Source organism: Erithacus rubecula, assembly GCF_903797595.1.
Source record: "Erithacus rubecula genome assembly, chromosome: 5".
Lineage (NCBI taxonomy): Eukaryota > Metazoa > Chordata > Aves > Passeriformes > Muscicapidae > Erithacus > Erithacus rubecula.
In genome coordinates, this window is record NC_136687.1 from 34,398,236 (window position 1) to 34,421,411 (window position 23,176).

At 39.2% G+C, this 23,176-nt stretch overlaps 1 long non-coding RNA gene across 2 annotated transcripts; it reads right to left on the reverse strand.

Moving 5' to 3' along the window:
- Nucleotides 1–16,221: 16,221 nt before the first annotated feature.
- On the reverse strand, nucleotides 16,222–17,760 carry LOC306802010. Of its 2 annotated transcripts, XR_013774245.1 has the most exons (4): nucleotides 17,696–17,757; nucleotides 17,513–17,606; nucleotides 17,102–17,267; nucleotides 16,222–16,353 (listed from the first exon to the last, which is right to left on the reverse strand). It is a non-coding gene; the product is annotated as an uncharacterized lncRNA (long non-coding RNA). The 2 variants fall into 2 exon arrangements; XR_013774244.1 differs by having other exon boundaries at nucleotides 17,513–17,760.
- Nucleotides 17,761–23,176: the final 5,416 nt, after the last annotated feature.

Genomic DNA, 23,176 nt, shown 5'->3' on the forward strand with positions numbered 1-23,176 from the left:
TTGGATTGCCTCCAGTACTATTCAAAACCACTTTTCAAAGTCTTTTACAACCTGGAGAGAAGAAGAGGGAGGGTTAAACACAGGCTTTAGTCTCTCTCAGTTACATAATGTAAGTAAATATACATTTATGTATAAAATATAAATATATATAAATGTAAAAGAAATAATATAAAAATGTACAAATATATATATTAAAACCATGATGCTTTTACTACACATGCAGTATTAAAGCAAAACACAATTCTGTTATTAGGAAATCATTCTCTGTTAGGCTGATATTCAGTCATTCAAATCTTTTAAGCAGGCTGGCAACTGTCAGAATGTTTATATCTGTATGTGGACATCTACTGCTTGTCACACAGAAATCATATGTTCTCTTCTCCATGCATGACTCCAAATAAATATGCAATGGCATTTAAGTCATTCCAAAGCCTTGCTGCTCTTGAACCAGAGCCCTACGATGACCTGGAGGTGAGGTATCAGATTACCAATCCCCTAAGCCATGCAGTTGCCTTATTGCTGGGGATTTGGGGGATGGTGTCTGGAGCAGGGTCACTAACCAATGTCAAACCCTCACACAGTTCCTTGCATGGGAGAAGCATCTGGATGTGGATGTACCCCTTAACTCTTGTCCTCAATATCTGGCCACAAAAAAGCACTGTGCTTGCTCAGAACACAATGTCTGAGAGGAAATGCCTACAGACTTTTGTATCTCTCAAGGTGAAAGTTGTGTTACAAAGTTCCATAATACAACAAACTGCTGTAAAAGTTTCACTCTGCATAAAACCTCACATTTTGCTCAATTGAGGGTTTTCTTCTGTCAACACACAGACAATCTTTGTAAAATCCACAGTTCAGAGACTAAATTTTCTTTCAACTTAGTGCAGAGAGCACAAAACACAACTGGGTTTTTTTGGTCATGTTTGAAATTAAATCTTTGAAATTTGCACTGGTGTGCTGGTTTTGGCTGGGGTAGAGTTTATCTTCACAGTAGCTGGTATGGGGCTACATTTTGGGTTTGTGCTGGAAAGGATAACACCAGGATGTTTTGGTTGTTGCTGGACAGGGCTTGCCTCACCCCATCCTGCCAGACAGGAGGCTGGGGGCACACAAGGAATTGGGAGAGGACACAGTTGGGACAGGTGTCCCCCACTGACCAAAGGGATATTTCAGACCATATGGCACCATGTTCAATAATATAAAGCTGGGGGAAGGAGGAGGAAGGGGATGACATTTGGAGTGATAGTGTTTGTCTTCCCAAGTCACCATTAGGCGTGATGGAGCCCAGCTTTCCTGGAGGTGGCTGAACACCTGCCTGCCCATAGGAAGGGGTGAATGAGTTCCATTTTTTTTGCTTTGCTTGTGTGCATGGTCTTTCCTTTACCTATTCAAATTACTTTGTCTCAACGCAAAAGTTTTCTCACTTTTACTCTTCCAGTTCTCGCCCACATCCTGCTGGGGGTGAGGGTGTGAGTGGTGGCATGGTGCTTAGTTGCCAGCTGGGGTTAAACCATGACAAATTGATTCTAGACCTCAAATATTTACACTTTCCTTAGATATTTACAGATATAAGTACCAGCACTTCATTAAGTGCAGTATTTCTCTACACAATATACTCTAGTCTTCATGTAACAGCAAACTTGGTCAAACTTTCTTTGATTAAAGAAAGTGCTGGAAAATGCCAGCTGGCAGAAGGTAACTTGCCTTCCTAAACAGGATACTCTTAACAAGCAACACCTTTGCTTCAGTGAACCCTTCCAGCTCCATGTAATCTCTTTTCTCATCCTGGCCTTGCATTTAGATGGCCATCTCTGGACAAAGCCTTTGCTGTTTTCTGTGCTGTTACCTTGGATCTAAGGATAGCTGGAAAGCTCATGCAGTGTCTCATCCCTATATCAGATTTATTTGTACTGCATGCCGGAGTCCTGGGGTGTCCTGGTGGAACCCAAGACACACCTTCCCTAGTTTTCATCTGAGGAGGTAGGAACTCAATGTGTGACTGAAAATACCTGGCCAGGTCTCCCTTACTTTATGTTAAGCTCATATTCTCTTCTGACACCATCCTCAGCACTGAAGGATTTGAAGAAAGATTCTGGATTAATGAGGTGGTCACTTCTGGGAGTAATCCAAAGAGCACAGTTTGGCATACATTATGATGAATATAAAGCTGTGCCCGAATTATTTACAACATATGTATATTTATGCTCAGAGTTGAGAGAAAGGAACTGAAACACAAGATTTAAAATTCTTCTTAATTTCTGAGACTGTTTTAAAAGTACTTTAATCAAATAAGTGCCTCTAGGGAGTACTTAATATATGCTTTTGCAACTTAGACTATGATTGCTTAATCTTCCCTGTTTTGTGCTCATGATCTCCAGTCTTTAGTACCCTCCTTCCTGTAATTCTCAATTATCCTTCTTTTTTTATAAGCCAGCAGTTTAGCCATGCATGTCCTACCAAAAATTATCCTTCAGTATTTCAGCATTTGAATAGATGCTTTTGGCAGAGTGCTGTTCGCCTCCTTTGCTTTTCCTGTCACTCTTATGAGAATGTGTTATGAAGTTCCTGTCATTACATTTAGCCCCCATACTCCTGTCATGCCTACTTAGTCTGTTTTATTCCTGCAGTATCACCTCTAGCTCCTCTTCTCTTTTCCCACACAGCAACGGTAAGCAAGCTCATTATTTTGTACTGGTCTGGATTCTACCAATGTCCTGAAGATTCAAATGTAAAATGATTTTTTTCCAGCTGCCCTTTCTGATAATGAGTACCAGTCAATGTTTATGAACTATATTGTATTATTAATACTGCTTTTGTCTAAAAAAATTAACTTTTTTTGCACCTACAAGTCCTCAGAATATTCACGCTGATGAGTGTTGACAATCCTTGACAGATTTAGATCTCATTAAAATAGTGGATGGGATAGTCTGTTACGTGGGTGTTTCATTTAAGTATGAGAAGAATTGGAATGATTCTGAGCATGGTTTTGCCATTTAAAAAGTAAAACATTATTTTAAATTACTTTTCAAAGAAACTCTTACCTGTATTTTGAGCCAGACAAAAGTATGAGTAGTCATATCCTCAGACCAGTCTCAGGTCTGGAAAATTTCCTTTTCCAAGATGCCATATTTCTGAGCATTTCAAGCAGAAATTAACTTTGCATCATTTCCTGAATCTAGGGCAGAGAAAATTGAAATAGGTTGCTGCAATTTCTGTTATGCTGAAAAAATGAATGTTGTAAACACCCACAATTTCAGATGCTGAGTTATTTTTCTAAAAGACTTTTCAAGTATAGTAAATTAGTGGAGTTAATTTGATGAAATTATCCATCTGAACAAGAACCAAAGTGCCTTTGAGAGAAAAAATGGAAAATTTTACAATTGTAAATTTGTTAGACTTTTGTATTTCTTAGGCATTTTGTTACTTAGTAATAAACTGTTGACATCCTAGCAAATAACTGGCAACTTGAGTATTATCAATTCAATATCATTTATCAGTTATAAACCTTCAATATGTTTGACAAAATTATTTTCAGGATATATTCTGCCATGTTGTTTAAAATTAAACAAAACCTGACTCTGAAGATATGAAGCATTTGTAAAGCATTAGAAAAGTCAAATAAAGCCAACATGTCAAACCTGCACAAGATAAAGCCTGATGAAGTTTCACAGACAAATAAAAAAAGACACTCAAAATTGGTTACATGGAAAAGTGTGGATGTACAGCAGTTACTAGATGCTAAAACCAGTATATGTTTTTTGTTCTTTAGCTTAGCCACCATTTCAAAAAGAGTGGCCTGCCTCATCTTACATAAATGCATAAAAGGTCCATGAAAAATTACTGGAAAAGACCAGTCAAGTAGATAGATTGATACACTGCAGAGTTCTGCCAGACTGATTTCCAAACTGGGGTCCTGGGGAATGCTGTCTGCAACACAGAATGATAGCAAGACCACTGCTGTTAGCCATATAAAGTTTGTGGTATATATCACAAATTGTAAACTGGAAGTTAAGGGTCTGTAGCAGTGAATCACAAAAGCATTGCTAGGCAGCTCTGAGCTTTCTTAATTTGCAGGTTTCAAAAACTGTAAGCTCAATGTTATTGGTGGTTGGAAACAAACACCACAATGCTGAGCAGCCTCTTTTCTTAGTAAGCTGCCATTTGGAGAGAAATTATCAAACTGTAGATTATCTCTATTATGTATTGTCTGACACCAAGATGTATTGATTAGTAATTCAATGAAATGATTCCCTTAAAAGAGGCATGTTTTGTGGGAATTACAAGCAATAGCAGCTGTTGTATCATAACATTGCACACATTCAAGTCTTCTACTAAATATAACCACAATGAAATAGATTTCATAAGGGTTTTAGTACACCATGTAGATGCAGAATCACATGGCAGTTTTTTCCTTTTCTCGGGTCCAAAGCTACAGACAGATATCCCTACTTGGTAATAAATTGTAATTAAATGATTTCTAACTTTTATAGCTTTAGCTCAGGTATCAATATAGATAATTCTTTCAATTTTTTTAGTATGTTTTCTATCTTTTTCACAAACTGAGAGCTCAACCAACCCCCCCCCCAAAAAAAACCCACCCAAAACCCCAAAAAAATCCCCAACATAACCAAACCAACCAAAGAAAAAATCCCAAGCAAACCCAACTCTCCAAAAAGCCCCAAACCTGACCAACTTGATAGTAAAAAGTTATTAGACACGTAAAAAACATTGAAATCAAAGTGACAAATTGTAATAAAGTCATCATCTTGGCAAGCCAAACTCTACTTTTCAGTCACCTGTGACAAGTAAGAATGATAATGGCAGGATTTCATCCATCTTCAAATACTGCAGGTTTCCAGATCTCTCAGCTCACTGCCACTCACTCCCCCCTTTTTTCTAATATATAACAATGCTGGTTTTGGCTGGGGTGGAGTTAATTTTCTTCCCAGTGGCTGGTATAGGGCTGTGTTTTGGATTTGTGCTGAACTCAGGGTTGATAATGTGGAGATGTTTTAGTTATTGCTCAGCAGGTCTTGCACAGAGCCAAGGCCATTTCTGCTTCTTGTTCATGCTGGGGAGGAGATGGGGGTGCATGGAAGGCTGGGAGGAGACACAGCCAGGACAGGGACCCAAACTGACCTCCAGACCATATGACATCATGTTCAGTGTATAAAGTGGGGGAAGAGGGAGAAAAGGAGGCACATTTGGAGTGATGGAGTTTGTATTCTCAAACCACCATTACCTGTGATGGTGTCTGCCCTCCTGGAGATGGCTGAACACCTGTCTGCCATGGGAAGCAGTGATTTTATTCCTTGATTTTCTTTGCTTATGTGCTTGTTTCCCCATCCCCCACAAATGGTTTTTATATTTTTATTATTTTGTCCATGAGTTCTCTGGCTTTTACTGTTCTGATTCTCTCCCTGATCCCACTGGTGGGGAAGTGAGTGAGCAGCTGTGTGGGACTTGGCTGCTGGCTGGGGTGAATCCATGACAAACTGCAATGGTTTAAAAACTAGATGGCTGAGCAGTCAAATTAAAAACTTTTCTAAATTCCCAGGTGTGTGCAATTAGAAAGAAGCAGATCTCTAGACTGTACTCCTATTTTTACTCTGGCTTAACTAAATCTTTGTTCTGAGTAGTTTGATCAAATCAGGGACATCCCTTAGGTTTAGATGGTAGACTTTGCAGAATAAGTGAGAAAAGGTTGATTTACAGTTTTGTCATTAAAAAAACAAAACACTTGTTTTAACTTGAAAAGCATATTTATAGAGCAAAAGACTAATCCAATTAACATTATTTCAAATTAAACTGAAGAATCACTGATTCACCCTTATTTCCATTCACTGATCCTTAGAGTAATGAAAGCTGCTTCTGTAAACCTTAGGCCAAAGTGAAGTTTATTTCATTCCTGATTTACTATCTACAACTCTGACATTTGTATATATCCCAAAATGAACACAGCATCTGTGTAATTAATTGTTTTTCTTTTTGCCTGCAAACAGTGCTGTGGGAGAGAGCAGAAATGACAGGAAAACTTCATATTCAATTAAAGCATGATGATTTAGCACAGGACTTTTGTAGACTGTTGGCTAACTGCTTGAAAACCCTGGATGACTTCTTACTAACCTCCAAGATACAGGAAGCAAATGTCTTCAAAACATTTTAGATTTAAATGACTAGACTTACAATATGACTGAAAATAAGTATAACAATTTGCCTCTCTTTCAGGTTTGTATCCAAATAGTCTCTCCAAACTTGCCCTGCTAAATCTTTGGTGTCAGGGCTGATTAGAAGAAAGCAGGGGACAGAGGCCCTGTTCCTCCCAACATTTAGGTCAGCTCTGATACTCTCTTGTCTGTATCTAGGCCATGTCTAATTAATCCCAGAATATTCCATCACTGCTGAATTACCTCTGTCAGCTTCTCCCTCAGAAACCTGGCAGCAAAGATTTTACCTTAGGTGAAGATTTTCCGTTTTCTAAAGGCAAATGGGAGTGTTTTTTTTCCATTGTCTAACTACATAATGTTTATGCAACAACTTACAGAGCCCTTAGGATGTAAAGTATTTAGTAGAGGTGAATAACTTCACTTGAAATTACTGGAATGTTGCCAGATTTAAATAGAGCCAAGATTTCACTCCCAATTGTTTTAAGGATGAAATTTACCAGCTTGTCAAGTTTGATGCTGCTATTCAAAAGAATCACATTCTTTTTATTTTTCTAAGCCAAATGTGAACACAAAATGCTTAATCAAACTAAGATCAGAAAAGACAGAAGATCTAAAAAACACAATAAAAATTCCACCTTAAAGCCTGCTGGAGAGATCAGCAAAAGTTAAGGAACTAAATTGTATTTTTGTGCTTTAAGCTGCAGCCTGCCATGGTCATTACTAGAATTACATAAACAGTTTGCAGACACGTAATAGCTCTGTGAGGTGCTTAAATCAAGACAAGCCAACACTGTGGAGCAGTGGATATGCAACTGGTGGCTGCTGAAAACAACCCAGAGCACTTACTGAACTAAGCACACACTGCATCTGTATTATGTGTATCATGATAGTTAAGCACAGAATCACAGCACTAAAACCACACCATTGATTAGCAATGCAAAATTTATATGCAATTATGCAAGGTGCTGGCTGTCTCAAGCAGTACCACATTTGTATCCCAAGGGTGAAGTATCATGACTTTTGGAATCAATGCTCTGTAAACATGCATTCATCTATGCAAAAGGCCAGTGGATTTTTAATTTTACCTGATGATAAAGTACTACATGACAAGACAACTTAGTACTTGCAGAACAAGAAATACCTGTTATTGGAGATCTATTAATATGCCCTTTAAAACACAGGCAAAGAACAGCCCAGGCATTTTTGCAGAGGGTATGTTCTTTAACTTCACCCTCCACTTCTCAAATTATGTCCTTGCAATCTCCTTTAGTTAAACATCAAAAGGATTTTCACTGCATTTTGTATAGGATTGTTGTCAATACCTTCATTTAAATGTTTCTACTTATACCTTCAGAATTATGGAACATTAAAAATGTAAATACGATGCAGATCTGTCACATACTCATTTTCCTTTCCTATGTAAGTTGATTACTAAAGCAGGAAATGCTATTCCTAAATGCTCACTAACACACTAAAATCCATATAGCAAAGCTTTTTTTTTTAACATCACTAGAAAAATAGTCAAACCGGTATCAGTCATGATAACTCAGTTAAAACTTAACTCAGTTTGCCTGAGTTAAGATTTACCTGCCCTCCAGATGTGCTGCTGTAGGTCATTGACATACTTAGCACCTGTATTTGAGAAGTCATTGACATACTTAGCACCTGTATTTGAGAAGTCATCTTATGTTTTAGCTCATATTAGAAGTAGGAAGGCAAATTTTCTGAGATGCAGGATGAGTGCACCTGCAGCAAAAGTACAATAGGTGTATTGCAATCCAAAGCCAATGCAGTGAAAGTGCCAAATCCTGCTGTCTTGCATGAACACACAGGTAAAAAAATATTGTCATTTTGACAGGTGAAAAATGCACACTGGCTGGAGATATGATATTAAAAACACTCCAGCTTAGTGTAAGCCCTCACAATTCACATTTCTCTTCCATCAAGGTCTCTTACTATGATACTGGACTTCACCAGAGAAAGATTCTCATCTTTTCTGTTATGGCCCGAATTTCTGGCTGTATCTAAGAGTCCTTTAAGCATATGTGGCTCTGCCTGAATTTTGGTTATGCAGCTCAACTCAGAGCAGAAGGATGAACTAGATTACTACTGGTGTTTTAAACTGTGATACGCTTTCTGATGCTATGCATTAAGATACCAAAATAAGCTTGATGGTGTGGGATAGTACTATTATTGAGAGATTATAGCATTTTTGTCCTTTTGCTTTGGAGATTTACCCCTTCTTGTGCTTCATTACTCAGTGCAAACTCTGTAAAAACTGTGCTTTAGTGGTGGCAGCAAGATAAAATTCTCTTGCTCTTGCAGAGAGCCAAAATGCTCTCTGATTTTGTAATTCTCCATCATGTACAATGCCCACTAGGCTACTAAATTTTCTCCACCTTTTTATGTGACCAGCATCTCAAACTCATTAGCATTTAGTAGCAGAGCAGAAGTTCCAGTTGTTAGAGTTATCTATAGTCTTCATGATAGCATCTTGATGAGAGAGAGAGAAAGGTGTGTTATTTGTGTGGATTCTACAGGGTCTAAACTTGGAATGCTATTGCCCTTTATGAAGCAGAAGAACATGAAGCTGTTATTCAAAAAGTGTACCAGACATGATAATTTAAAAATACCCTACATTCAAGAATGTGGATTTTAGACTCAGCTAGGCATCGTTTTTCTTGTAACACCTACAGAAGTTAATTAAACTTTACAATCCAGACAGCGATGCACTATTAGCTTAGACAAGAATGATAAATAACTTGCACTCTGAGTAAGTACACATAGTACATGTAAAATGCATGCTATTATTTTAAAAAGAGCTTTTAAGTTTTTATGAGTGCCTGCACAATTTGCACTGTTGTTGAATAGTTTAAGCAGTTCATTTATGCCTTGAATGCTAGAAATTGCTTCATAAGTGTCCTCTCTCACCATTCTAAATTTTCACCTAATTCTTCCTTTCCTTTTATTGCCCTTTTGTTAGTCTGCCCTTCTTTCCTCTCCCTCAAAAAAAAAAAAAAAGAAGAAAAAAAAAAAGAAAAATTAATATATATATTATGAATTCCTGGTCAATTATCTGGGTACAGTTAAATGATTTCCTTCATCCAATTATCCACAAAAATTGCTAGTAGGAAGACAAGTGTTTCAAAGTGTTTCTCTGTTTACCACGGTGCATGGAAAGGACCAACAATAACTTCAGCATTTACACTTGTTACACAGACTAATGTAAAGCCAGATCTTTCTAAAGCTGGTGTCACAGCCTGCTCCTTGCAGGTGTAGGAGGAGCAGCTTCTCATAGTGACCAATCAAGTCTCCAGCACTTTGGGTGATATCAGTGTGTTGCTGATGAAACCTTGGTATACCTTTATACCTGTTTGGTATAAAATGCAAACAGGCAGAATCACTCAGCAAATGGATGTCATGGTTCAAGAGCTTCTGACAGTCAAAGCCCTCAACAAATACCTGCACCCTGCCTAAGTTTATGTCTTGGATGTTCCTTAGCTCTGCATAACAACACACGCCTTCATTACAACAATCCTTGTATTGTGCACCAAAACCTGAGCTCTAAAGAATTGGCAGAAATCAAGCTAACAAATCTTCATAGAGTTGTCTGAACACACCCAACTTTCCCCCAAGTCTAATTTCAGGGGTTCTGGGGATGAGCATCCTGGTGAGACATAAGCCAAGCTAAAATAAAGGATAGAGCTTCTCTTTTCTTTTGACATAAAAAAGGCCTGATGTCCATTGTTGGTTACCTCAGATCTGAAGCACTGTCCTGTCCAACTTCTAAAATAAAGTTAAAGAACATCATTATGTAAATTGATCTGTCCAGAAATCTTTAGCAGATGCATCTGGTTTTCTTCATTCTCCTGTGACGTTGTGTTTCAAATTCAATACGTTGTTTCATGTATCCTGCTGACAATATTTATTTTTAAGAGCATGAAACTCTCAGTGCTCATCTATTCTTCCTGCATACTGACAGTGCTCTGAACATGGCACTGGCTCTGTGAAGCAAAGGAAATGAAACAGGAGTCTTCTTAGAAATGATTCTGCTTAACATCAGGACAGATTACCTTGCCTTCTGGTTTTGAAATTTCAGTATGCAAAAGGATCCTAGGAGCTCTTCAGGCTTAGCAAGGAGTACGAAGTTTGGGTACTGTTATGCTGACCTGGTTCACTTCTTTCTTTATATTTGTCTTTTTGCTTGGTACACTGTCTATTGCGTATCCTTGTCCTTTGTTTGCTCAATTCCTAGCACAGGCATGATGGGGCATGTATCTGCAGTCTCTTAAACCTGGAAGAAATTGAGACCTCAGGCAGGCACACCCATGCACACATAACCTACTTATCCAGGATGTCAATATGTTTCCTATAGATACAAAAGCCCCACAGGAATTTGTGTCTGCACTAATTGGAATATGTATTATTTGCATGCCAGAGCTTTACTCATCACCTCAAATTGCCCTCATCCACCCCAATTTTAACATTCATATCATTCTGCTTTGTTGTGAAGACAGTTGAAAATGAGTTTCAAAGCACAATCCACCTCTAAAGCACTAATGAATCCTGCAACAATTTTTGTTTTCAATAAACCAGCCTGCATAGCAAGTCACACCTTTTATTACTGTTAAGTTTCTTAATACTATAAGACTCCTGAGGCTTAAATACCTAGAGATGCTCAGGACTACTGACTAGGTATTTAATCTCTGAGACTATAAGAAACTTTTGTGCATCAAATTCTGCATACTGCTTTTTTTTTTGGGTAGCATTTTAGTAAGCTTTCATTACTGTTTTTGCCCAATCATTCTTAAGGTCCACAGGCTAGATGCTGAGTATGTATAAATCATGCACCTCAAAATACATCAAAGAAACTATATTCATTTGTCCCAAGATTTGGCTTCTTACTTCTAGTTTTACCAGGCTTTTCTTTAAATAATCTTGTGAATGCCTTAGCCACATCCACTTCCTTCTGTATTCCTCTCAATCCCTTTCAGTTACCTCCTTCTTTGCTTATAACACCCCCTCCTCCAATTATTTCCTTGTAAATCCTTTTAAATCCTAATTTTTCTTCTGCTTTCTTTTTTAAAATTGTTTAATTGTTAGGAGCATTTGTAACTCTTTGAAATTGTACTTCTGAATGTATTGTGGTATGTTGACTCTAAGGGCTAAAGTTTCTAAGCAGCTTTCAGAATAATGAGATTTGTGGGCATGACTCCCTTGCACTGCTATAAAGATTTACTCTTTAGAGTTAAAAGACTTTCAAAAAATCAGTTTCTTTGTGCTGCTAGTTTGTAAACACTGTGCTCAGAGCATGGATCCTTTAGAGCAGGGTTAGCCTTTTCTCTTTCCAGTTATTTACTGTGCTTGAGGAGCTTGAGAACATCTACCCTTATCTTCATAACCCAAGGGTGTGTCATCCTTAGCAGCAGCTGATACACGCTGCAATTTTTGTCCTATTGGCCTCCACTCAGCACTTAGCAGAGTGTGTACAATTATTTGTGTGCACACAATATTTGCACTACACATTTCTTTAACAGGCAACTCGTTCTCTTTCTTTGCCTGACCACATTTCCACTGATAAGTGGCAGCAGCTTGTAGATATCTTATGGAAAGTCTCAGTCCAATTAAAACTGGTGGACTCAGGGGCCACATTTCTCAAGTTAGCAATGGCCAAAATGTTAATCTGAAATGCTTGGGTTTTGCAGACAATTGCTGCTGACATTTCATAGTCCCTTATACTTTCTGTTATTATTTCCCATCAAGTTCCATGACAAGCAAGCCTAGCTCGCATGTAGCACTGCCCGCGGTACTGAGCCGCTGATTTGGGCTGGGTTTTCTTTCTGAGAGCTGTGTTTGCCTTGGCAGTGGTGCTGCAGCACAGGCATTTCAGCGTGCGGGGCAGGGGCGGCGGCTCCGCTCGGTGTTTGCGCTGCCCGAGGCCAGCCCGGCACTCCTCGCCACACCCTGCTCTGTGTGCTCTCCCTGGCTGCTGCGGCTTTGCCAACCTGGAATCCAACTTCCTGATGCGATCCAGGATGCAGCCACGTATTACTGCTTGTTTGACTTCCTTCACCTCCCCTGGCGCAATGAAACCACATCTCGTCCTGCTGCTTTCTTCTGAGCTAGTTAAAGCATGTGGTGAGGTCCCCTGCACACACAAAAAAAAAAAAAAAAAAAAAAAAAAAAAGCAGCATATTGTGCTACTGCTTCCTCCAGACATCACCAGATTTTGAGTGCCATGGTTTTGCCCCATCAGCAGCTTTTTGCTTAGCTGATGCTAATAATGAGCTATGGGAAACATAATTGCAAAGAATTGGAGAATAAAAATGCAGTGCAAGTCTCATGGAAGAGATAGCTTTTTTTTTTCTCCTATCTAGTACATGTATAGGTTTTCACACATGGCCTCATTTGCCTTCCACTCTCCTCAGGAATCACATGATAGTAATTTTGCAATGACCCTGTTATCATAAAGTTATACATATGCCTAAGTAATTTGACAACCAAGGAACTAAGGCTTGTGCTGTGTCTGTCATGCTGCCCAAAGCTGCATAAGCATATTGACTTTTCCATAATTAAAACTGCAATATCCATTCATTGGAATTAACTGTTTGCTGAAGAAAAACATAACCAGAACTGTTAGCTGCAGACTTTTACAGACCCTGGAAAATGTTAAAGTTACAAGAATAACATGCATAGACACGAAAAGCTGAAAGACAGGTAGAAAGGTAAAGAATTAAAAAAGATTATTAAAAACAAGTAAGAACTGTTAAGTATTTCCACACATCAAAATGTTTAGAAGGCTTCATTCTTACCTATTCCTTGTACCAGCCTATGTTTTTATGCTTAATTTAAAATCCTTCACATCTTAGTAATACACACCAAGCATTTGTAGGTATCTTAAAGTGTTTTAACGAAAAAAGTCTCCTGCATTCAGAATCACCTTCTTGCTTAGCATGCACTGGGAGTAGAGAAGGTTGCAGTACCAAGAATGTGTCTGAATCCTCAATACATATTCCCATCCAGCACCTTTTAGCTTATCTGCTTTAACAGGGGGTTTGGGGAGGGGTATGGTGGTGGCATCTTTATTCTTTTACTTCACTTTGCTGCCCAGTGATGTGACTTGGCATGGCTGCTTTAGGGGAGGCAAAAGAAAGGTGATTGGAATCAGGCTTTTGTTCCTTGGCCAGCACAGTGTTTCAGGTCAGTGAGCCAGGCTACCTTTGCTGCTGTGCATTCACCTTCTTTCCTGTATGAACTCTAGCAGCCTTAATACACCTTTTCTTGGGAGGAAAAACAGCTTTTCTTCCCAACATTGTTTTTCAGACATAGTTTATACAGGTTAAGAATTACACAAATGCTTTAAGCATGCAAGAGTGAACTAGAATCATATGCAGCTTTAAGTACAAAAGGATGCTTCATGAATTGTAACTTTTTAAAAAGCTTTCCACTTACAACCTGGATCTGGTAAATTGATCTGACAGTTCCTATGACTCCAGGATATCACAAGTGGTGGGACCAAGTTGCAGTATCCAGATTAGTACTGTAAAAAGCACTCCCAAAGCAGCATACTGTGTTTTGTATCTGCTCTGCCAAGTGCTGCACTGGGACAGTGCAGAAAAGAAGCCAAAGGTAATATATCTTCTCCTTTTTGTGCCAGCTCTTGCAACTCTGGGGCTTTTTCCATAAGGCCTCAGTCCTTACAGCTTTGTAAATAAACTCTAGCTGTGGCAACTGAAAAAAACCCACAGTCTTCCCCTCCTGGCTCCCCAAGCCAGTGGAGCCCAGGTGTCACCCTTCAATTCCACCTAAAACCATGCAGAGTGCTTAAATAGCCCTAAAGGCATTAAAAACACAAAAATATGCTTTGTGAGATAAACTGGAAATTTTGTATGCTCACCCTTGGCAAGCTATTTTGTCTTTTCAGCTTCAGACTTGTACCTCTTCCTCTTTGAGGATAAAGGGTTTCCCAGGGTTTCTAAAGGACTCTGGTGACCTTTTCTGGACTCAACTGGCTTTTTCAGCAGGCAGCTCTTCTGTTGCCATGGCACTGGGAGCCAGGGCCCCAGCTCTAGTCAAAAGGGTTGGGGGATTTCTTCTGAGGCATCAGTGCCATAAATAATAGAGTAATTAGGTGAGCATATATAGATGCTGCCTGGGTTATCTGACATGGTATATTTTGCTACAGATAGGCAGCTATGTTATTTATAGAGCAAATCACTTCTTTGTGAATTTTGTCATGCAAAAAGTCCACTTAGGGACTTCTTCTATACTTAACTGTACTGTGGCCTGAGAACATGTGCCTCAAAACAGTGAGTGGTGTACTCTGTAAGGAGAGTTACAGCAGCTCCATCTTTCTGGGGAGAAGCTAAGTGCCAATAGGCACTCTCCTTGTAAACCATATTTCATTAAGAACTAGGAGACTTCTTGCCCCCTCCACATGAGCAGCTGCTGTTCACAGTCTGAGACACAAACCATCCAGAGCCAAGCCATGCAGAGCCACAGAACTTTCACTGGGGTTTGGCTTTGCAGATGGGAACATCTCCATGCAAGTAGCTCGTGTTTGACCCTTGCACACAGCTGTCACCATTTCTTAAATAAAGCTTAGAGAGAGGTCTGCAACACAGTTTTGTGACCAGATGCACTCTAAGGACAGCAATACAAAATTCCCTTGTGCCAGTTCACTCAGCCCACAGGACACAGAAGGATCAAGGGTCTGCCCCAGGGCTATGCATTGACTGGGCTCTTCCTAGCCCTTCTTTGCTCCCTGATATCTCCCCTCACTTCTACATAATCTTTGGAAAAATAAGTGCTCTGTGGAGGTATTTTTTGATTCTTTTTTCTCCCTCATCAGTCAACTGATGAGATCATATGTTTGGGTTTTTTGGTGTTATTGTTGTTTCAGTTTTTTTCAAGAAAACCAGAGGAAATAAAGGGACCAAGATCCATTCTCAATGAAAATGTTCTTTGCCGAGTGTTAACAAATGGTGCAAGAACACTAAACTAATAAAGAGGTTAGGTTTTGTACATTGTTTAAAAGTAGAACACTTATGAGCTTATGTTGGTTCTCCCCAGAAAAGCAAATAAAGATGATCTATGATTATTTTAAAACAATTCTAAAAAACATCCACAAGAAGCTAAAAACACCTTACATGCCACATACTATAAAAACTCTGATCTAAATCACTACTGCTTTTCACAGAACATAAATTCAAAGATGCCAGACAAGGTCTGATCCTTATACTTACAGAAAACTACTTAGCACACAAATAAAAACCTTAGTTAAAAAAAAAAAAAGTAATCTTTAGATGCATACACAAACTGCTGTTAAATAGTTTAAATTGCTGCTTTTCTGGGCAGAGTAAATATTTTGTGATACTGTTGTCTCTTCATCTGAAATACAAACTGTTTTCTTTATTACTGATATAATAAAGCTTTTAAAAAAGATGAGCTGCAATATTTGTATATATCACCACTGTGTTCAGATACCAAGTAAAGAATATTCCAGCAGGCAAATAATAGAAAAATATGTAGTTCTCCTTCGTCAAATGTGCTTTAGAAAGAAAATTTTATTTGATGGAAGCTCTCAGGGGAACTGGAAACAGAGACTCTATTCATGACTAGACTTTCCTTAATTTCAACACATCTGTATTGACAAGACTGTTCTGAGAACCACCACACTCCAGCCTTTAGGTGTAAGCTAGCTGAAGATTATCTCAGAACTGGGCTAGGAGGTGAAGACCTAATGCAAGAGAAAGGTTTTTTTTTTTCCCCAGTGGAGCGGGGGAGTTCAGCAATATTCCCCATACCAAAAGTAGCTAGCACACAGGACATGAAATTTATTGTTGTTGCTTTTCATTTACTGGAAATTAGAATGTGGCAGCTCCTAAACCAACAAATGCATTTTTAGCAGAAAAGCTGTGCCTCCCCACAAGCTGCAATCTCAGAAAGAGCTAAACAGACAGTTCTTGCTCTCAGGACTACAGCTACAAATGACTTCATGAGCTCCCTTCTGATACTGACACTTGACTTGCCAACATCAAGAAGTTTAATCACTGACCTGATTTTCGGTTGGTGTGGTCTTGTGTCAGCTGTGTATCCCAGTCCTTGAAGAATCAGGGTAATATCTTCTTAAAGAGCTGCAAATGCAGGTTTCTTGTCATGAAAATGGAGAAGGCTCAGCTGGTCACTAAGGAGGAGGTACAAACAAGACCCCAAGTCAAACAGCTGAAAAAACCCCAACCCTGAGCATGCACTTGTAAAGGCTTTATATAAATATTTGTCAAAGCCTGTTGCTTAGTGGCATTGATGAGGAGCTGACAGTTCCTGCCCCTGACTGCAGTCTCCTGTGCTGGTGGTACCAGCATGGACCCTCCTGGGTCACCTGAAGCATGTGGGGCCTAAGGAAGCACTTCAGGGGGATATCCAATGATGACTGGTTTCCTGCTCTCCACTGAAGTCCTGGGAAGCACCGAGGAGATGACAATAACCAAGTAAACCAGACAAAGTGCACATCTCCTCTAGTTCAGGCAGTAGCTACAGAGCCAACCTCTGTGGCAAAGGGCTGTGAGAGATTAGTTTGCAGGTGCTTCTATTTGGGTTAGTCCCACATAGCTGCACTTTCTGAACTCTTCCTACCTCTCTGTTAGGAGACACTATGTTTCTAATTTATCAGTTTTGCTTTCTCCTGCCAAAATAAAAGTTTACCCTGGCATTTCCTTGAAGTAGAAGCTTATCAATTCTAAATCAGGAGACATGTTTAATTAAAAGTGGTGAATGTCACTTGAGAATCACTTAGGCAGAAGAAAAAAAAAAACAGTATTAAAAATTCCTGTGTTTTTTTCCCCTCATCTTAAAACCAAAGAAAAAATGAGCTAATTAGAGCAATCATCCAAATACAAACATGCCACCAGACACTCTTGTCTGCATCTACTCACCACGGCTTCCAGCTGAAGAATTTACTACAATTTCCCTTCAAAAACCAGAGGGTTTTTGCTGGTGCTGATCAGGAGTGCAGCACATCTCCTTCCCACCTGGCTGGGGCAGCATGTTGTCCAGACTTCAAAGCAATTCCCACTGTGCAGACAGGCAACACTCCTACAACTGGTGTGGGGAATTACCAGTCAGAGAAGCAAGCACCACCACTGAGCAGCTAATGTTCAAAGCCATTGCCCAAGCTGGTGGTGCACAGCTTTCCACAAAGGGAATTCAAGGGCAGCTGCCCCATGGAAGCTCTAAGACAGATCTGTGTCTTTAGGCTGAGCTCTTGTCGCTGACCTCCTGTGTCAGAGAGGTCTGCTAACTCTGCAAGGAGCTGCCCAGGCAGCAGGATCACAAAGTGCACTCACCCTTCCCCATCCACAGACATTGCAGAGGAAGGCCAGGAGGTAGGAGCCTTGGATTCTCTCCTTGACTAGCAGGGATACATAGCAGCATCTCAGCCTGGAAGCAAGAGTCAAAGCAGAAACTCACCTAATCTCTCTGTGTCTCTTCCCAAGCTGAGAAGCTGCATTTGGGGATGATAAACATACTCCAGTAACTGTTTTGTAACTTTTGTCTCTCACATTCTTGCAAACAGGGACAGGACATTCATTTTAGTACAAGATACAGTTTTTCTCCCTACAATAAGTCTTATTACTCTCCTAATACACCCATACCTTCAGGAGCTTTTTAAGCTTTTTCCTTGAAGGTTTGCACCTGATGTTATCAAAGGTAATTATCTAATTGACACACAATTCACAGAAGGCTCTCTGGTTTCTTTATACACAGTATTTTCCTTGGGCTGTGAACTTTAAATGATGCAAATGGGAAAATTCTCTGTTGTTTTACAGCTTTTAACTTTAGGCTATATTAAAACTAATGCCTAATTGATCTTGATGTATTTAAACCACTTCATTGTTCTTTTAGTAATAATTATTTGTTCCTAGTTGTTCTCTTGCCAAGGGTCATGCCTGTAATGTTAATGACTTAATTCTCTTTAGGGACTTGATAGAAGATTTTGTTATTTGTCAAAGCCACCTGACTTAAAATTTGTTTTATTGTTATAATCACTGTTTCAGTGGGAAGACATTTACCAAGGTTTGTTCAATGGAACTCACTGTAAGAAATTAATCCCGAACAGTTTAAGTGGAAAAGTTAGATAGAAAATCACATTTTTTTTTCTGATTGAGCTGTCTTCAGTTTGCATTTGACTACAGTATTCTTTAAGCTCTGTAGACAAGGAACAGTCACATTTTCAATGAATGCTTATAGTTCTTTTAGTTTTGCTAGTTTTGATGTTCAGAGGTCAATGTTCACTTTAACTGTTCCCTCAGAAGCAAATAAAAATTAGATAGTGTCCACTTAAATCCTACTACAACTCTGCCATATGCAGTAGATGTCAGGGATAGATTTAATTGAAAATTTTCAATTAGAAGATTTTAGGATAGATGTACAGCACTGAAGAACTGAAGTGTATGGGTATGCATAAAATTAAGTTATAGGATTAAAGAGACGCAAATTAAAAAAAAGAAAAATTCCTTTAAAGATAAATAGTATATAATAATAAATTCTTTCTTCCTTAGTCTTTGAAGATGATTGATTGACTAATACTGTTGTTCTATATGTCTTAACATTTTGCAGTTAATTCTCTTTATGAAGATGATGTATTTTATGTCTTACCAGTTGTAGGTAGAAGAAGGACCAGCAGTGCTGGGAATTTCTAGGGATTTTTTTTTGTTGTTGCTTTGTTGGTGTATTTTGTTTTGGTGTGGAAGTGGGACAAATAAATCTTGACTTACAAGACTTTTTATTGGAATCAAGTCCTTACAAACTTTTTCAATGCTTTCTTACTTGTCACTTGAGGACTATTATATGTATACAATTTTTTTGTCCTCACTTCTTTATTTCTCTGTTTAGGTGGCCATTCAAGACATGATTTACAGTATTGCCAGAGCTCACAGTGCTCTTTGTTAAAGGAGAGGACTTTGTTTTCTCCTTCTGGTGATATTACATGGCTGGCATGGCCGGAGCTGCAGGAATGGGAGCAGCAATATGGCCCTGGGCAACCCTGCAGCTGGTTGGTCTTGCCCAGCTCTTCACCCACCTGACACAGCAGATTATTTTAGCAGCAGTAGATGTACAACAAACTGAAAAATTTATGCTGTAGCTTCTGAGAGGTATTTATTCATTCAGATCACGGTAATTCTTTGAAACTGCTGTTCAGCAATCCTTTACTTTTTATCCTGTAACGTAACACATCCAAATATAAAATAGGACAGGTGTACATTTTTTATTCCATAGTTCAGCTTCTTAATTACAGTCCAGAAATTTACAGGCATGTGCTCTCTGTAAATCCTTTAAACATGTCCTGAAAACATTATTTTAATGCATCAGTAAGTTGGTCAGTTTCTACAGCTGTTGTTTAATAACATCTAAGCCAACTATCTCAGACTAGTCAGCACAGAAGTGTATGTTTTCATTTTACTTATTATAACGTATATATTACTAACTGTAGTCTATTGTATAATATTTCAAATGCACACATCTGAAAATATCTCCCCCATTTTTTTAGAGAGCTATATTTCCTAAATCACAATAACCAAATATTTTGACCTTGTTTCACAGAAAATTAGACAACCCCATCTTACTTTTGATTGATCTCTACTATAGCTGCCTCTCAGCCCAGCTCATTTCTGTCTATCTTGCCTACTGGGACATTGGACAGTGGTTACACAAAGTTGTATCCAGTTCTTTTTGGCCCTTTATATATAGTTTATTATAGTTGAATTGCCAGGAAATGTTTTGTCCTGAATGTTGTTTAACAGCAAGTGAAGGCTGTATTTCCAGACTCTCAGAAAAGTGAGAGAAATGGATATTTTGCAGGATACCTGCAGAAAAGTGTGTTTATTCACAGAGATGCCTGGAAAACACTCTGACCATCAAAAAGACTAGTTGATAAGTAGAAGCATCTCTAAAGGCTCAGAAGGGACCACATATTTCTATTTTGCTAGCACTTCTTAACTCTCTGCCTGTGTGTGTGTGTGTGTGTGTGTGTGTGTGTGTGTGTGTGTGGACTGGATGCTATGAGGTGTTGAGAGATGTGCAATGAAACACATTACCTGGAGAGCTGGGCAATACCAAGTCTGAGTCTGAGCTGGAAAACTGCAGGTCAGGCCAAAGTTGGAAGGAATGTACCCCTTGCCAGGATAACAACTCCAACCCCAAATAACAGGTTTACGTAGCTATGCTGCAGATCTGTATGAAAAACTAGCTGCAGAGGCCTGATGCATCACTATCCTTCCAGGTGTAGATACCATGATGTATTTTCATATAGAGCAGTAGCTGCAATTTGGAGGCTGCTATGACAGGAATAAAGGAAAACAAACTTTAGAATCATAGAATCATAGAGTAGTTTGGGTTGGAAGGGACCTCAAAGATCATCTCATTCTAACCCCCTGCCATGGGCAGGGACACCTTCCATTAGACCAGGTTATTCCAAGTCCCATTCAACCTGGCCTTGAACACTTCCAGGAATGGGGCATCCACAACTTCCCTGGGCAACTGATTCCAGTACCTCACCATCCTCACAGTAAAGAATTTAGCCCTCTCTTTTCCAGGCTGGACAATCCCAATTCTCTCAGCCTTTCCTCACAGGAGACGTGATCCATCCCTCTAATTAACTTGGTGACTCTACTCTGCAATTGCTCCAACAAGACCATGTCTTCCTTCTGCTGGGGCCCCAGAGCTGAAAGCAGCACTGCAGGTGGGATCTCACCAGAGCAGAGCAGAGCAAAGCAGAGGGACAGAATCACCTCCCTGGCTCTGCTGGCCACGCTCCTTTTGATGCAGCCCAGGACATTTGGCTTTCTGGGCTGTGAGTGCACATGGCCGGGTCATGTGCGTTTAGGTCTTATTTTTCTTTTGCATGAAACCTCTGTTCCTTGGCTGACAATCCTTTGGACAGTGCATTTGTACAGCATTTACACTGATACTCTGGTTTCCTAAGAACTTGTTTAGACAGGGTAAAACTTTTATCCATATATTCTGGTTACAAATAAACTCTGGAGGTGCATAAAGACACACAGGAAACCCATGAAAGGATTCTCTTCTAGTAGGAAGGAAAATATGATGTTTTACTGCCATTTCTGCAATTGTTGCTTTGACAATGGGAATCATTATAGATATTGATTTTGCTGACATGCTGGGGAATAAATTAGAGCCCTGTACATCTGTAAGCAAAAGACTGCTGCACACTGGACAATCTCTCTCTTTTTGTAAATACAGCCCCTTGACTAGAGCTGTATCACGCATTCATCACAGATTACACATCCACTTCAGACTTGGAATAATGCCTTCAGTTAAAGTTGTTATAACCCCTTGGTGGCTTATAAAAAACACTTTAAAAAATAATTCTATTGGTTTCTTGTATTCATATTAGTTCAATAGGGATAATCAGAAGTTAAAAACCTGAAGTCAAGAAGTTCAGCTGCTTCTAAACATTTGTACAATTAAACATTAAACAAAGTATAAAAATTAAACAAAGTATATCCACTGAATAAGGTACTTCCTGTTCTTACATACTCCCCTCTCTGGGATGCACTGAATTTTGAAAATGGATGAGAAATGCAATCATCAATGCAATCTTTTACCCCTCAAAGATATTTGTCTGTGCTATAAGCTGTAACTCTTCCATGGATAATATCTGTAATGAGACTGGACCATAGTAACAGAACTCCCTTCTCCTCAGGTGCCTTTCTGCTCCCCATCCCTCTGCTAGAACAAGCCAGGTAACCCGAGGCAGAAGGGCTTGAAGCTCTGCCAAGTCAAGATCAAAGCAGCTTTAGTTGCTCTCATCTTGAGAAAGGGATCTGCAGCAGCAGAAACACCTTTGGCACACACCAGAAAGGTGGAAAGAAAGAGGACCAGGATTCTGGCAGACAGCAAGTCGGCAGAAGGGAAGAAATACAAAATAGTAAAAAAAAAATTCCGTAAAATAGTGGAAATACATAAAAGAGGTGAATGCTGCAAAGAGCCATGAAGGCAGAGCTGCAAGGTTCTTTTTTTAAGAGCTGTATGAAATGTCTGAAGAGAGACACTTATCTTGATCCGCAAAGGGAGTAGGCAGAGCTACTCCACACCAATCCAAATTGATATTTCCTAGGAAAATTTAACTAAACACTTTTCTTCTTTCAAAAATGCCTGAGATAGAGAGAAATATTAAACTAAAGTAAAAAAGTGGACCATAATGTTCTCCTTCTACATACTATCTATAAAGTATCCTCAAGAACATACACATGTACCTTTGCTGGAAAACTCAGAACAAACTCAGGCTCCGCCAAAGCTTTTCTCTGTTGTGATCACGTATTTCACAATCAATACATTTCAGATTAGGTACTTCTCCTTATTCTAAATTTAATACCTTGCAAAAGGGCTTGACTGCCTCTCAGTTCCTGGATATTTGTGATGGAAATAAATATGCAAGCCCTGCTATGAAGAGGTATCCAAAATTATCAGTGGCTGACCCTTGTGGGACATACTTTCTTCATATACAGAATTAAACCTGATTCCTATTTTTTCCCTTTTAGCACCTATTTCCTCCTTCCTCTCTCAATTAAACTGCCAACTCCTAATCTCACCATTTGGCCTTTCACCTCCTTGAAAGCTCACAATTCTTGATCTTCTTAATCCTGGATCATTACCATCAATCACTCCTTTAGGCAAGTAAAACCTTTTTTTCACAGAGGGATGCCAGAGGCCTACAGATCTTTTGGGCTGATAATATTGTCTTAGTTCTGGTGCCAGTTGGGGTTTTTGACTAAACCATACCTAATGGTATCTTTTGTCGATTAGATGCTCCAGAGTGATCAGCAGAAATTTGCTTGGACTGTGACTCCTTCCAGGTTGAGTCATTTAGTGGGGAGATCAAGTATTAACTTAATTAAATCAACTAATACTTTGATAGTCTTAGGAATCTTGCTAAGATTAATGAGGAGTAAGGTTAATGAGGACCAAGTTTTCCTTTCCTATGTCTT